This window comes from Ictidomys tridecemlineatus, unplaced genomic scaffold (genome assembly GCF_052094955.1).
Source record: "Ictidomys tridecemlineatus isolate mIctTri1 unplaced genomic scaffold, mIctTri1.hap1 Scaffold_462, whole genome shotgun sequence".
NCBI classification, from domain to species: domain Eukaryota; kingdom Metazoa; phylum Chordata; class Mammalia; order Rodentia; family Sciuridae; genus Ictidomys; species Ictidomys tridecemlineatus.
In genome coordinates, this window is record NW_027522997.1 from 212906 (window position 1) to 226720 (window position 13815).

A 13815-nucleotide genomic window follows, 5' to 3' on the forward strand; every position below is an offset into this window, starting at 1 on the left:
AAACACACTTTCTCCCTGTGTCTCTTCCAGTTCTTCCATTAATGTGGGAAAATCTTCCCTCACCTTTTGTTTATATTGCTGCTAGAAAATGTGGTCAACGAAGAGCAATATTGGTGCTCTGCCTCCCCTACCTGCATTTGGAAATGGAATTATGTGTATTAAAAATACTGTGTCACTGACTTCTAAGGGTCACAAGTGCCTAGTTTCCCCCAGAAACCCAGCACAGGACATCTCCAACTCCTTAATGCTTTAATTGAGAACTTTCCCTGAAGCTTCTATATTTCAGAGAAAAGAAGTTCTTTTAGTGGTGTTCTCCTTGATTGCTTTCCAATATTTCAATGAACTAGTTTTCAATTATTTATCATTATAAAAGTATATTGTTCCAGTGGTGAAGTAAATAACTTCTGTGGGCTACCTGCAATGCCACCATTTATAATATCATGTATTTCATTTGCCATATGACTATAAGTTGTGGCCTTCCACCAAGGAACATACTGTCCCTAAATACTTGATTGTGTATATCCTTCCTGTTTTCAGCTATGACTGCATTTAAAATTATGCCCTCATGCATTGCCAAACTGGTTGGCTTGTCCATGAAAATTGAATCCCATGGAATCCCTGGCATTTTCTGTGGACGTTTCTTCCTGCTCCCATTAAATAGAATTTTTAATGGTTTTTTAGGGCCTTCTGTATAATAACCCTCTTTTCTTTCTTTCTTTCTTCCTTTCTTTCTTTTTTTTTTTTTTTTGGTAGTCCTAAGGACTACACCTGGGCTTCATGCCTGCTAGGCAAGTGCTCTACCACTTAGCTGTATCCCCAGCCTTCTTTATTTTTTATTTTGAGATAAGGTCTTATTAAGTTGCCAAGGCTGGGATCCTCCTGCCTCAGCCTTCCAAGTAGCTGGGATTACAGTCATGTATAGTGACACCTGGAGTAATGTCACTCTTCATAGAATTATTTTAAAAAATCACAGTAGCAGAAGGAATCATGTTTCTCAATTTACCTTAGTCTGGAATGACTTTGAGCACCTAGCCTGATATCTATCAATAAATATGTATTAACTATCAACTGTATACAGGGCTTAGTACTAGGTGACACCAAAAAAGATCTAAGAACAGCCTATTCTCACGGAACATATAGTGTGCTTACAATGAAATAAACTAAAACACAATCAAGGAACAGGTCAGTCTTATTGTGAAGTGACAGCAATGATAAAGAAGAAGAGAGAGGAATCAAATATTATACCATTGTTCTGGTATAATCCAAGAGGCGAGCATCTGAGGATTCTTCCCGTTTTTCTCTATGGTATATGTGATATAGCTCATGTGGTAGGAAGTGCTTAGAGGTAGGCCAGCTCTTTAAGGAGATTTCTCAGAGGGACTCCCTGATTTCTAGTGTGTATTCTTTATAATCAGAGGTACTCTGTAATTGGCAATATCTTATTCTCTATGGGGAACAATAAATGATATGTCAGAGTATTTTCTCTTCTCCTTGTTCTGTATTTTTTGATCCGTTTACTTAGAAAAATCTTGAATCTTCAGAGACCTGGGTGCATTTGTGAATTAAAAGAAAACACTGGTACATTTTCAGTAGGTCTTTGGACTCCCAAATCTTTTCCTACACTCTTTCTTTTCCAACATTCAGCCTTGTTTTTTGGTCCTTCAGGTACTTCCTGGTATCAGTGCCATGGCTGAGTTTTCTTTCCTTATAGTCAAAAGGTTTGCTTTCCAACTAGCATCTCTCCTCTTTGTGGCCAGTGTGTCGATTTGACATGGGGTAGTTAAGTATGGGCAGAACGTTGGGGGGGGGAATGACGCTGTGGTTTCCAGGAATTCACTCCTACTCTTCTGTTTCACTCTTCTTCTCTCTTTGTATGTTGAAAGTAATATGTGCTTATTAAGAAAAATATGAAAAAGTTACACAGTTTTATTGTCTTCACCTAGGCTATTGCATTGCAGTTGTCATTTTGCTGTGTTTTCTGGACCTTTTTTTTAATTCATGAGTATTTAGTTTTTATAAAATGTATTTGTAGTTATTCTACACACACCCTTCTTTTTTCACTGGTAGGAATCACTTTTCATTTTTGTTTGATAATTTATAATCCTCCTAGTTTTAAAAAAATTAACAGACTGCTGTGTATCTTTGTTTATAAAATGTTTTAATGTGTAAGCCTCTTTCTGCAAGTAGAGTCTCCTGTGTGTGATTTCTAGGTCACAGGACATGACTTGTTGTTGCATTCTATACTGTTAGGTTTTACATATTGTCATATTTCTTTTCTTTCTTCCTTTTTTTTCAGAGTTCTTTATTTTATAATTTATTTATTTTTTAATGTGGTGCCGAGGATCGAACCCAAAGCCTCACTTGTGCTAGGCAAGGGCTCTGCCACTGAGCCACACCCCAACCCACAAGTTGTCATATTTCTTTTTTTTTCTTAAGAGAGAGAGAGAGAGAGAGGGAGGGGAGAGAGAGAGAGAGAATTTTTTAAAAATTTTTTAGTTTTTGGCGGACACAACATCTTTGTATGTGGTGCTGAGGATCGAACCCGAGCCGCACGCATGCCAGGCAAGCACGCTACCTCTTGAGCCACATCACCAGCCCGTCATATTTCTTAATAAATTAATTTTCTTGAAAAAACAGGTTCCATTTCACTTCCAGTCACACGTTTCACTTTCCATTTCACATAGTATAAAGTTTATTGCTCTAATTGGCCTTTTTTCTTTTTAAAAGAGTTATTTTTATTTTAATCAACAATCTTGAGCATTTTATCTGATTTTTCCCCACTATAGATAGTGATGCAAGGAATATTCTCTCATGAATTTTATCTTTGTCCTTTTTTAAAAAAAATTGTTTTTTTAGTTTGTAGTTAGATACAATACTGTTATTTTATTTATTTATCTTTATGTGGTGCTAAGGATCGAACCTAGGACCTCGCACGTGTGAGGTGAGCACTCTACCACTGAGCCATAACCCCAGCCCCTGTCCATGTTTTTATGATTATTGAAAGGGAGATTGCTGGACTGAAGAATATAAACATTCCATGAAACTAATAGCCAAGTTTCTTTTAACTGATACCAATCAACACATTTACCAGCATGTGCAATCTTCCTAGTACTAAGAGTAAGCATTTTTAAAAAATATTTATTTTTTAGTTTTAGGTGGACACAGTATTTTTGTTTCACATTTATGTGGTACTGAGGATCGAACCAGTGCCTCATGCATGCTAGGAGAGCACTCTACCATTGAGCCACAACCCTAGCCCCAGAAATAAGTATTTTTTTATGCAAATTTCAGGGAATGTGAGAAGAAAAAGACCTTGGTGTTTCAATTTACATTGCTTTTATTACTGGGGAGGCTGAACATTTGCTCAAGTTATTTGTTGGTTAATTGCATTTTCTTCAGCTTTGCTTTCAAGGCCCTTTTCACCTTATCTCGCATTATTCAAACTTACAAATATTTATTAAAGCCTGCCAACTACCTTCTCCCATTCCAAACATATACCCACACACTAATCAAGCTAATCTCCCTATTGTTCCTTTGAATGTTAAGCTTTTACTTTGAGTGCTTTTGTTCATGGTTTTTCTGCTCCTAAATGCCTGCCTCTCCCTTCTTCTTAAGCTATGCTGATTTCCATCCTTGGGTTCAGCCCAATGGTCTTCCTAAAACTGGTTTTCTGGAGAACAGACTCTGGGGCTGCAGCTCTGTAGTAGACCATACTGCCTTCTTCAGGCTCTGCCCTAGGAGCAGGCAAAGAAGATGAATGTAGAAATAGGCATGTCTACATTTGATTTCTGGTGTACGTGACTTAGTCCCCTGAGCCTCCATTTCTTTGTCTCAGCATCCTTATAAAATGTGAATGACAATAGAGTCTGCCTCTGGAATTGTGAGGAGCAAATGTGATAAAGCTAAGAGGGCCTAAGGCTGGTGTAGAGGGCCTAAGGCTGGTGCTTAGTATATAGGAAACTCTCCTTTAGTGCCCATTGTTTTAATTGTCATCTCAGCATTTGTTGTTTTTTTTTGTTCCATAGGACTCTCCTGTACCACCCCAGAGGCTGTGTACTGTCTCTTTCTTGTAAATTAGTTATGTACTCTCAAGTGAACACAAGGTTCTAAAGGGGAGGGATTGCATTTTAAGTCTTTGCATGTCCTAATGCACTATGCTGCTTGACTATAGTTGGGTAGCTTTGGTAGTGGTGGAAATTAGAGGAAGGCAGTGATGAGGACCTCATTTTCAGCTTTTCATAAGACCTTTACTAGGAGAACTTTCTCCTAGGGCCTTTTAAAAAATGTTAGCTTTTGTTGCTTATTCAGCCAACGGAGTTACTCAGTAGAAAATGTTTAAGAGATCCAGATTATACCACCAGATTTCACTTTTCCATACAGTGTTTCAAAGTGTTGTATTCATTAGTATTTGTGAGAGGGCTTGGGATGTGGCTCAAGAGGTAGCGCGCTTGCCTGGCATGTGTGTGGCCCAGGTTCGATCCTCAGCACCACATACCAACAAAGATGTTGTGTCTGCGGAGAACTAAAAAATAAATATTAAAAAAAATTCTCTCTCTCTCTCTCTCCTCTCTCACTCTCTCTTTAAAAAAAATTGTGATAAACCTATGGTTAATGTAAAGGGGGTCCGGCGGATCATCGGAGGGAGAGACCACATAAGAGACTTACTCCATGCAATTGACAAAAGGAGATTTATTGGGGATCCATTCCAGCGCGCTGGGGCTCTGTGCTCACTCAAGGAGGGAGAGCAGCCCAGAGCCCAGAGCAAAGGTCAAGCAGAGCTTAAGTACACTTTTTGGAGAGGGCGGTGGGCTTTGCATACATCAGAACAAATCATCATGAGGCACGGGGAAATTGAACAACAACTCTGAGACGTGATTGGCAAATCCATTGGCGGGAACAGCTCGGGCAGGGGTGATTGGTCATTCCTAAGCGGGGTACACATTCAAACTGATTGGTTCGGGCCCTGTGACAAACTGCATAGGGCCCTAGGCTAAATGGCTAGTAGGGTGTTGTCTCAACTAACTCAGGAAGCTGGGTGTAACCGAGGAACTCAATAATACCTAATCTTTTACATTTTAATTCAAGCCTTCCAGCTTAGAAACTTTACCCTTTCAGTTAATACCACAAGAAGCCATAAACTAAACCAGATTCTTTCCCCTTTTAACTTTCACATGCCCTGGATTAACAGCAATGTTACTCCCTCATTTACACCTGGTATTTCCTAGCATTCTCAAAAAGCTGAAACAATGATTCATGTTTAGTCACTGTGTAAATGGCTATTTTCATTTATTTAAAATAAAAATAACAAAAAATATCCCAGGTAAAGATCTCGTATTTTAACTAGTGACAGATGCTCTGATCAGTATTTCTACTTAAGTCAGGCATTTTTTACATACACCTCAAGCCTTGCAATTAAGCTTTATGCCTTTCCAAGCATAACAGTTAACCAATAAACCAAAATATCAGCCTGGTCTGGCTTAGCTCAGTGGTCTTTTGATTTCTTCCAGTCTGTTTGATGTGGAGGCTTATTGAGATTTATCTACTGAGCTGTTCATAGTTTGTAGGGCTGGGAGCATTGACTATATTATATAAGATTCCATTAGTGACAGAAGAGTGTGGACAGTCTCTGCAGTGTAGATAGTCTAGCCAGTTGTACTGGTCATGATTTTGTTGAAATTTTTAAGACTGTTGTCGAGCTTTTTATTAAATACTCAATGGTTTTTCTTATTTCCCAGTTTATACTCCAAGCCTCAAAGCAGATGTGCTTTGATTGGTTCAATTTTGTAGAAAGTTTCTTAACTTTCAGTATGCAGATTTAAAAACTTTTCCAGTTATTTGGACTAGTTATCATCAAGGGAAGTAAAAATAGAAATATATAGTAATCAATCATAAATATTGCTAGATGGGGAGGTAAACATCATTCCATTATATTGTTCAAGGTGGAAACAGCATTGGCGTATCCAACTTTATAACAAAGCCTGCAGAGGGCTTTTTTTTTTATACTTATGTATTCCTAATAGGAATGTTCAATATGGAAAGTATTATTGTCCTCATTCTAGATGACACACTTGGAGTTTAGATGATTAATTTGCTACATGCCTCATACCTAGTGTGAAGCAGAGCTGGTGTTTGAATTCAAATGTGACTCCTAACCCAGTTAATTTTCCATTACATCAAAGTTTTTTGTGTTCAATAATATATAGTATTTCTAAAAGTAACAAGAGTTTTGCCAAGCAGTTTTCCAGTGGTTTAATCATGTCCTCTTTCCTGAGAAGTTGAGTAGAATTACTCATGTATACCCTGCAGGAGATAAAAAAAAAAAAGTGTCATATTAGAGGAATAATGAAACTTATCCATTTTTTTCTCCTTTAGTTGCTTCATGTACAGAATTGGGAAACTACCTGTAGGGCTTTTGTTTGATTGAGTAAGTTAGGAGTTGGCATGAGCAAATGCATGTTAGCATTCATTTGCTCATGTAGGTTTATTGACGTACTCCTGTGTACCAACAATGTGCTAAGCATTAAAAGGCACATAAGTGGAAAATCTTTGCTCTTAAGCATCTCAGAATCCAGCAGAGTAGATATGTTCCAAACTACATGACCATAGTACGGTATAGAGATGGCAAGAAGAAATTTAAAAGCTTGAAATGGAGATAAATGGTATCTCTCAGACAGGCTTCCTATAAGAGTCAGGGTCTGAGCTTGAAAGATGAGTAGAGATTAGCTAGATGAAGAAAAACTGTGTGGAGAAAGGGAGCCAGGAGAACAGGTGTGGCATAGATGGGTTGGTGTGAATGTGTATCTTCAACCCAGGCTTTCTTGAGCACTTTAATGTGATACTCATTTAAAATATTGAGTCATGGAATTCTTCTTGTGGGATATTTTGCAAAGAACTGTGTTTTAAAGAACCCATTTTGGAAAACTGGATGGACCAAGTGGTGAGAAAAGAAAGTTGTGCTTTGGGGAAAATTGAGGCAGGCAAGGAGGATGGAGAGGGATATTGATTACAAGAGAGAGTATAATAGTAGATTTGATAGGACTTGATGGAAAATGAGGGGACCAGGGAAGAGGAAAGATAGTGGAGTTTTGGCTTGGATAGTTTCTGGGACCATTTGTAAAGGTGAAGATTTAGAAAGAACAGATTGTTGAGGGAAGATTTCAAGTTCAGTTTTGCAACTATGTTTTGAGATGCTGAGGCATGTGGAGTGGGTCATATCCATTTGGCAGTTAGATATGTGAGTGGAGTTTGGGCTAGATGAAGGAGTCATCTGTGTGGAGATGATATACCGTACCAGGAGTGAATGAGATCACCAGTGGGGTGAGGATAGATGCCAGGAGACATCAGTAAGTAAGTGATGTGTGCAGGAAGAAGATCTGTCAGCTCACAAGCATTTCAATAATCTAAAATTGTTTGGGATATACTTTTCTGTTTCAAGATCCATCAGTTGTGTTTTATTTTGTTACAGAGTGCCTGAATCACCCATGAAGGAAGTCTATTCTGTGGATTTGCCCTCTCAAGATTCAGGGTAGTCGTGGAGGAGGTTCTTCACCCACACCCTAAGCTCGCCAAGGAGCACAGTGTGATTCCCACCCAGCCCTTCTGAATTCAGTGGGAAAGGTGGAAACATCTTGCATTGTTAAGTTTTTGAGTGTTGGGTTCCTTAAATGTAACTGGAGAAATAATGAAAGAGAAGTAAGTATTCCACTGGATTAAATGAATTCAATGGATTTTAATTTTCTCGATAAACTGTTATTAAGAAATTGTTTTGGAGATTTACTCCCTGAGTAGGATTAGCTAACCTACATTTTTCATTTGGATAAGTAGTTCTTTAATTAGAAAGCAAGATTGGAGTAATAGTTTCTCCTTGCTTTAAATAGTGTAGAGAAGATATGTGAAACTGCCAAATGAAGGTTTTCCTCCTCACAGTGGTGTGAAGCAGGGAAAACAAGAGGAAGTTATAATGTTAGGGGAAAGGGTTCTCTTCATCCAGTGTACCTGCTTTTATCTTCAATTCTGGAAGTCTCGATGGAAGGGTTTTTTACCCCCTTATTCTTGTCATGCTAAGAGTTGCATATTTTCTGGCAAAACGTTCATTACTGGCTAGGAGTGCACAAGAAATCCTTTGCCAGAGAATTAAGCAAGCAGAAGTGTGTCAAAACAAATATTCTAGTTTGAAAATATAGTCCTGCAGGAGGGGCGGGGATTTGTGGGTAGTGGAGGAGGCCAGGGCATGTTCTAAGATTGAGTATTTATTTCATAAGAATTCTGTGTTCTGAAGGACTGTTGTTTGTAGGAACTCTGGAGGAATCAGGATTGTGCTGCATTAAATGTACTGATGAGCACGGATAGTTTTTCTGGGATTTGGGGTTTGCTCTTGTGTTTAGTGTGCAGCTCATATGATGACAGCCTTTACTATGAGCGAAACATTTTGATAACAAATAGCCTTTTAAATTTAATTCAAGAGGCATTTAACAAAACTTTTGTTTACATGGAAAAACTCTGAGGCTTGAGAATATTAAACACACATAAACAAACATGCACATAAACACCAGTCCACTTCATAAGCATTTATTTGGCTAGGAAATGCCAAATTTATGTAACTCCAATCTTAAAAGTATTTGTTGATTGATTCTAAAAAGCAAAACCTTGTTTTCCCTTCTAACTTTTCCATCTACCTTTTCCTTGTTACTTTAAAAAAATCATCATATAAATGAATAAGAGCATAGACTGGGTAAATAGAAGTTTTGTATACTTCCTTGCTATATAGTTGCTCAAAACAACTACTAGAGAAGTCACTTTTCAAATTGGAGAAACATTTTTTTAAGTTAGATGACATTTTCTTTTTTTTTGTCAGTACCCACTGGGATGGGTGTGGGCGCTAACCATGTTAAGTAAGTTTCAAGATAAAAGTTATTGCTTGCAGAAATGGACTTGAGTTCTTCTACAGGATTTCCTGACTGTATATTTACCTGCAGCTGACATTATTTTCTGAGAGAATTTTTAAAATAAAATATACTGCCTTGTAATATTGCAATAAGTGATCACACATGATAGAATGTATAGATAAAAATAAGCCCTCAAAATAATATTAATAAAATACAGACCCTTCATTCTTTTCTCCTTTTGGCAGATTTTAGGCCTGTTGCCATAAGCAGTTCAAGGAACACATGCTTGCATCCAGAGCACTGGGAGGAAGTCTGCCTGCACTTTGATTCCCTGATTTGATACACGTTAGTTACTGGAAGAAAGATGAATTAATGTAAATTTCTTTAGTTTTAGTAACTCAGAAGAGTAAAAAATTGTTGAGGGCTTGAAAAGATCATGGTGCACCATTGGAATTTGACTTTAGTAAATGTAACATTTGTTTTCTAAAGAATTATAACAACATACTTAAATTCCAGAACAGTAAGCAAAATAGCTTAAGTTCACTGACTTGAAAAAACATTCTTTTATACTGCACGGTTCTAAAATAAATACTTAAACAGAGAACAAGCCATTCTATCTTGGATTTCATTTTCCTTCAGATAGAACAGCTAGAACAAACATTCTTGCTAGTTAACATTGCCTGTGTTTTTATGAAGTTAATAACTGACCTGTCAATCACGCCCTATATAAATACGGTAGTTTAATGTTTTCTGCTTTAGAAGCACTTTTATTTACAAGAGCTGCCAGCCAAGATTTCCAAAGGACTCCATGGGCTGTTTGCTTTGATTTGTTTTGAGGGCTGGTCTCTTTATACCTGTTGGTTTGCTCTTTATGATACCTTTGTGTAATCAGGTATGGGGAGAGCAGATGTGCAGAATAAACACATCTTAAGGAAACCAAAGCTCAAGAAAAATCATGTAATTATGAACCAACAGCTCTAGAAAAGAGAGAGAGAATATTTTCTTAAATCAACTTAGTTGCTATTATGAGAAGAGAACAGATGTCATGATATTCACCCCAGAGAAGCCTCAGCTTTTCTTTTAAATCTCAGCTTCTAATGGATGGAGGTTATGTGTGTCCCTTACCCCTTAAATTTGTAACTTGCCGAGATGTTGCAGCTCTTCTCAGTTGTCTTTTACCTTTGACCTTTTTTCATTTCCCTAGGAAATGTTTACCACATGTCTCTATCCAAATAATCATTGCTCAGTGGGAATCATTACCTTTGCATTTTGAACTGGAAATGCCTTTTAATAAGGGAGATTTCAAAACAGGAGAGCTTTGGATTAGTTGTTTTAAGATTTTGATTTTTGACTTCCCCAGCACTTGAGGGTATTGAATGCTTGATTCAATTTTTTTTTAATCCTTCAGAATGCCATACATATTAGTCAGTGAATGAAAGAATGATGGAAATAAAGAGAAGCCAGAGTTCTTGGTTCCAGAATAACCTATTCACCTTTCAATTAATTGTAGCCCTAACAATTCCTATGCATTATATTCACATATTACTTTTCTTTAGGAATCTGAATGTTTGGACATGTTAATTTGATTATTTTAGTTTGATTAAAACAGTTTCCCTTACTTTTTTTTTTAAACTAGGAATTTTATCATCACTTAACTGAGCTTTAGGAGGAAACGAGATTTCCAGGCATTCAGAGCTCCACTACTTTGGGAGGTTCTCTTTATGCATTTTGTGTTGATTTCGCTGACATTTTTTGGTCAGCACTTTTATCCTTTTGTAATACTGTCATCAATTTTAGATTTACTGTGGAAGTAAAAAGCAGGTTTTTTATTAATCAGTTTTCTCCTTTCTTGCTCAGAAAACTTTCAAACTCTAGTCTTTTAACAGTTATTGCATTTTATTTTGTTTCTAGTTTATATTTTTTAAATACTGGTATCTCTAGGATAACAAAGTATAAAATGCAGCCCCAAATACCCTTGGTTCAGCAGCTTTCCTCAGATAATCACTTGCCAGAGTCAAAGTATTTGGTGAATGTAGAGGTATGTTAAAGCCAGGTTTTATTTATTTTTTTTAAGAGAGAGTGAGAGAGGAGAGAGAGAGAGATAGAGAGAGAGAATTTTTAATATTTATTCTTTTTAGTTCTTGGCGGACACAACATCTTTGTTGGTATGTGGTGCTGAGGATCAAACCCGGGCCGCACGCATGCCAGGCGAGTGCACTACCGCTTGAGCCACATCCCCAGCCCCTTAAAGCCAGGTTTTAAACTCTTGTTTCCTCTGCAAAGCCTTTGGGGTCAAAGGTGGGAAAGCTCTGAGGTTTCCTGGAGCCAGTGCACAGGGGCGCAGTCTTAGTTGTGCTGCCTGCATTGAGGCAGAAGGGTATATAAAACTTTAAAGGGTATAAAACTGCCAAAATTATGGTTTAGCATCTTTGGGCCTTTGGTTGCAGAGCCCTTTGTCAGAAATGGTTGTTGTAGGACAGTCAGAGATCAGGCCAGAGAAGCAAATTAGGAGTAAACTAGGGCAGGCCATGCTACAGACAACAGGGAAGAAACTGCCTCTACAATGCACCCAGGGACGCTCCTGAAGTCGCATGGGTCCACTTAGTTGGCAGATTAGCTGAGAGTCCCCTCCAGTGTTTTCCTTTTGCATTCATCCAAGGTTCAAACCTATAATTAAATTTTCTGAACAAAGACCCTATTAACCCACACCATCCAGACTGATGACTAACAGCTCTTCCTTCTAGATACATAAAGAAACCTGTAATGCTTAAAGGAAAATAAAGACCCTAGTCAGGTTTGTGGGGGAGGGTGAAGTGATGGAGTAGGTGTAGGAGGATTAGATTTGCCTTTCAGAAGTCATTTTTTAGTGCTGTTTAAAATGGATCTTTCAGTAGTTATAGCTCTTATTCAGATATGTATGATTTACTGCATGATCTAAAACTTAGTCACAGTGATATGACTTTATTTAAATATCTATGAAAATATGTTGGTTTTTCAACTTTTAACACATTAAAAAAATTTGCTCTACTTCTTTTGTGTGGACAGTGTAGACTTACATGAAACTGTTTAGGGAAGACCCAAACACAGTTCATTGTGATACTTCTGGGCCACATCATCAAGTGTCTTACCAGTAATTGGAAATAATTCATTAGTTTTGAGTTTGAGGTCTCCACAGTCTGGCCTGCTCTACACAAGAGCCTTTTGCTGTAGCCTTCCCCACCATGGCTGCCTTACACATCTCTGCCTTAGCAGTGTGTCAGTCTCTTCCTTCTCCACACATTCTCTTCTTCCTCCTTCAGCCTCGCATGGCCCAGGGAGAGGTGATTCCCATCTGTCCTTCAAGACTGAAGGGCACCTAGAACAGTGTAGGGCTCTTCTCTGCTTTTCTCAGTCTCCAAACATCCTGGTGAGTCCCACTCCTTGTGAAACCAGCCTTGCTGAGCATCCCTCTTTGGGCTCTCCCCAATTGATTTGGCCTCCAGAGCAACAATCTACTACTTCTCTGGCTCTTAGAATGCCAGCCTTTCAATCTGGTTTGCATTTTTTTTTTGTTTTTCCATTCATTTCTGTCTTATTTTTTAAACTTGATTTAAAGTTCCTTAAGGCCTAGAATTATGTCTTTCTTATATGTGTGACTATGCCTCAGAGCACTTAGTACATAATACTGGCTTGTCAGTTGGTTGATGGATTGGTGCGTGTCTCAGTCCCAAGGCTTGATGTATTTGCTGTCTGTAAAGATAGTGAGCTATTTTCAGAACCACGGGTACCTTTGTACCAGGTTTATTTTTTGGCTTTGAACTTGGTAGTGGAGATGTTAGTCCCCAGTTCTGCCCAGAAAATCTGTTTTTCAAATTTTTGCATGAACAGAATGGTGTTACAGTCACATCCTGGAGCAGTTTCACCTGGGCACTGCCAACTCTTACTTATGCTGACTGGCTGACCTGTGTTGAGTGTTCCTCAGATCTTATTTCAGCTTTCTGGGTTATTTTTATTTTTAATTAAAGGAAAGCTTATTTCTAAGACTTTCTTGGACCAAAGGCAAGTGAATATTCATTAAATGTTTACTTTCTTGACTTTAATTTACTTCAGCAGGTGATAACTTAGGTAGGATTAGGCCTTGACAGTGATATGACAGGGTCCTTGTTCATGGTAGTTATTGACTTTTCCAGTATTAACCTTTTATATATAGCATGAAGCCAGCATTCTGGTGTCCAAACCATATAAGGAACTGGCTTTCTTTTAATTTTGTGTTTTGAGTTTGAGGAAGATGCACAGTATGCCAAGTTGGGACTTTCGAGACTTCAGTGCTTAACTCATTTGATCTGAAAATTACTGGTAAAATTATGACTTTTGCCAACTGTAAAACCAAGTCTAAGTAGTGAATGGCCTGGTATGACTAACACAACATGCTTTAGGCCTCTGAAAGCTTAGACAGATTCTGAGAAGAGGTTTTCATAGGCAGTAGACAATAATTCACATTCACATAGCATCTTTTCACACTGCTGTATTTATTCATTCAGTAAGTATTTTTTGAGCACTGGCTAGGAGCGAGGCATTGTCCTAGGTTCCTGGGATATAATGATGAGCAATCACCAAATATTCTACTTCTTTGCTATTATTTTGACGTTAATTTCTAGTCTGCTTCCTCTTACTAGAATGTCATCAGCTCCATGGGGAGGAGTTCTTTGTCTTATTCCCTGTTGTATCTCAAGCACCAAGGGCCGTGTCTGACAGAGCAGAAGCTCAGTATTTGTCAAATGTATGAATGAAGGTCTTCAAGGAAGGATTTAAGTGTTGCCATGAGAGCATGTGGGAATGTATGTTAGAGCACATGGGAATGGTCTGGGGCATCAAGGAAAACACCCAGAGAAAGAAGTAGATAATGGCAGAGAGGAAGGCCAGGAAATGTTTGCCTGGGAGAGAGTGAAGG

At 38.1% G+C, this 13815-nt stretch overlaps 1 long non-coding RNA gene across 5 annotated transcripts in view; it reads left to right on the plus strand.

Annotated features, from left to right (window-relative positions):
• The window catches only part of LOC144373728 (uncharacterized), an 86757-nt gene that overhangs the window by 24857 nt on the left and 48085 nt on the right, over positions 1 to 13815 (plus strand). For 2 of the 5 annotated variants that reach the window (XR_013433287.1, XR_013433286.1), the window contains exon 4: positions 7466 to 7692. The exons of 2 other annotated variants lie outside the window; for them this stretch is intronic. This is a non-coding gene — a long non-coding RNA (uncharacterized LOC144373728). Of the gene's footprint in view, positions 1 to 7465; positions 7693 to 9130; positions 9260 to 13815 lie in introns of all 5 variants that reach the window. One more of the 5 variants, XR_013433290.1, reaches the window with a different exon arrangement.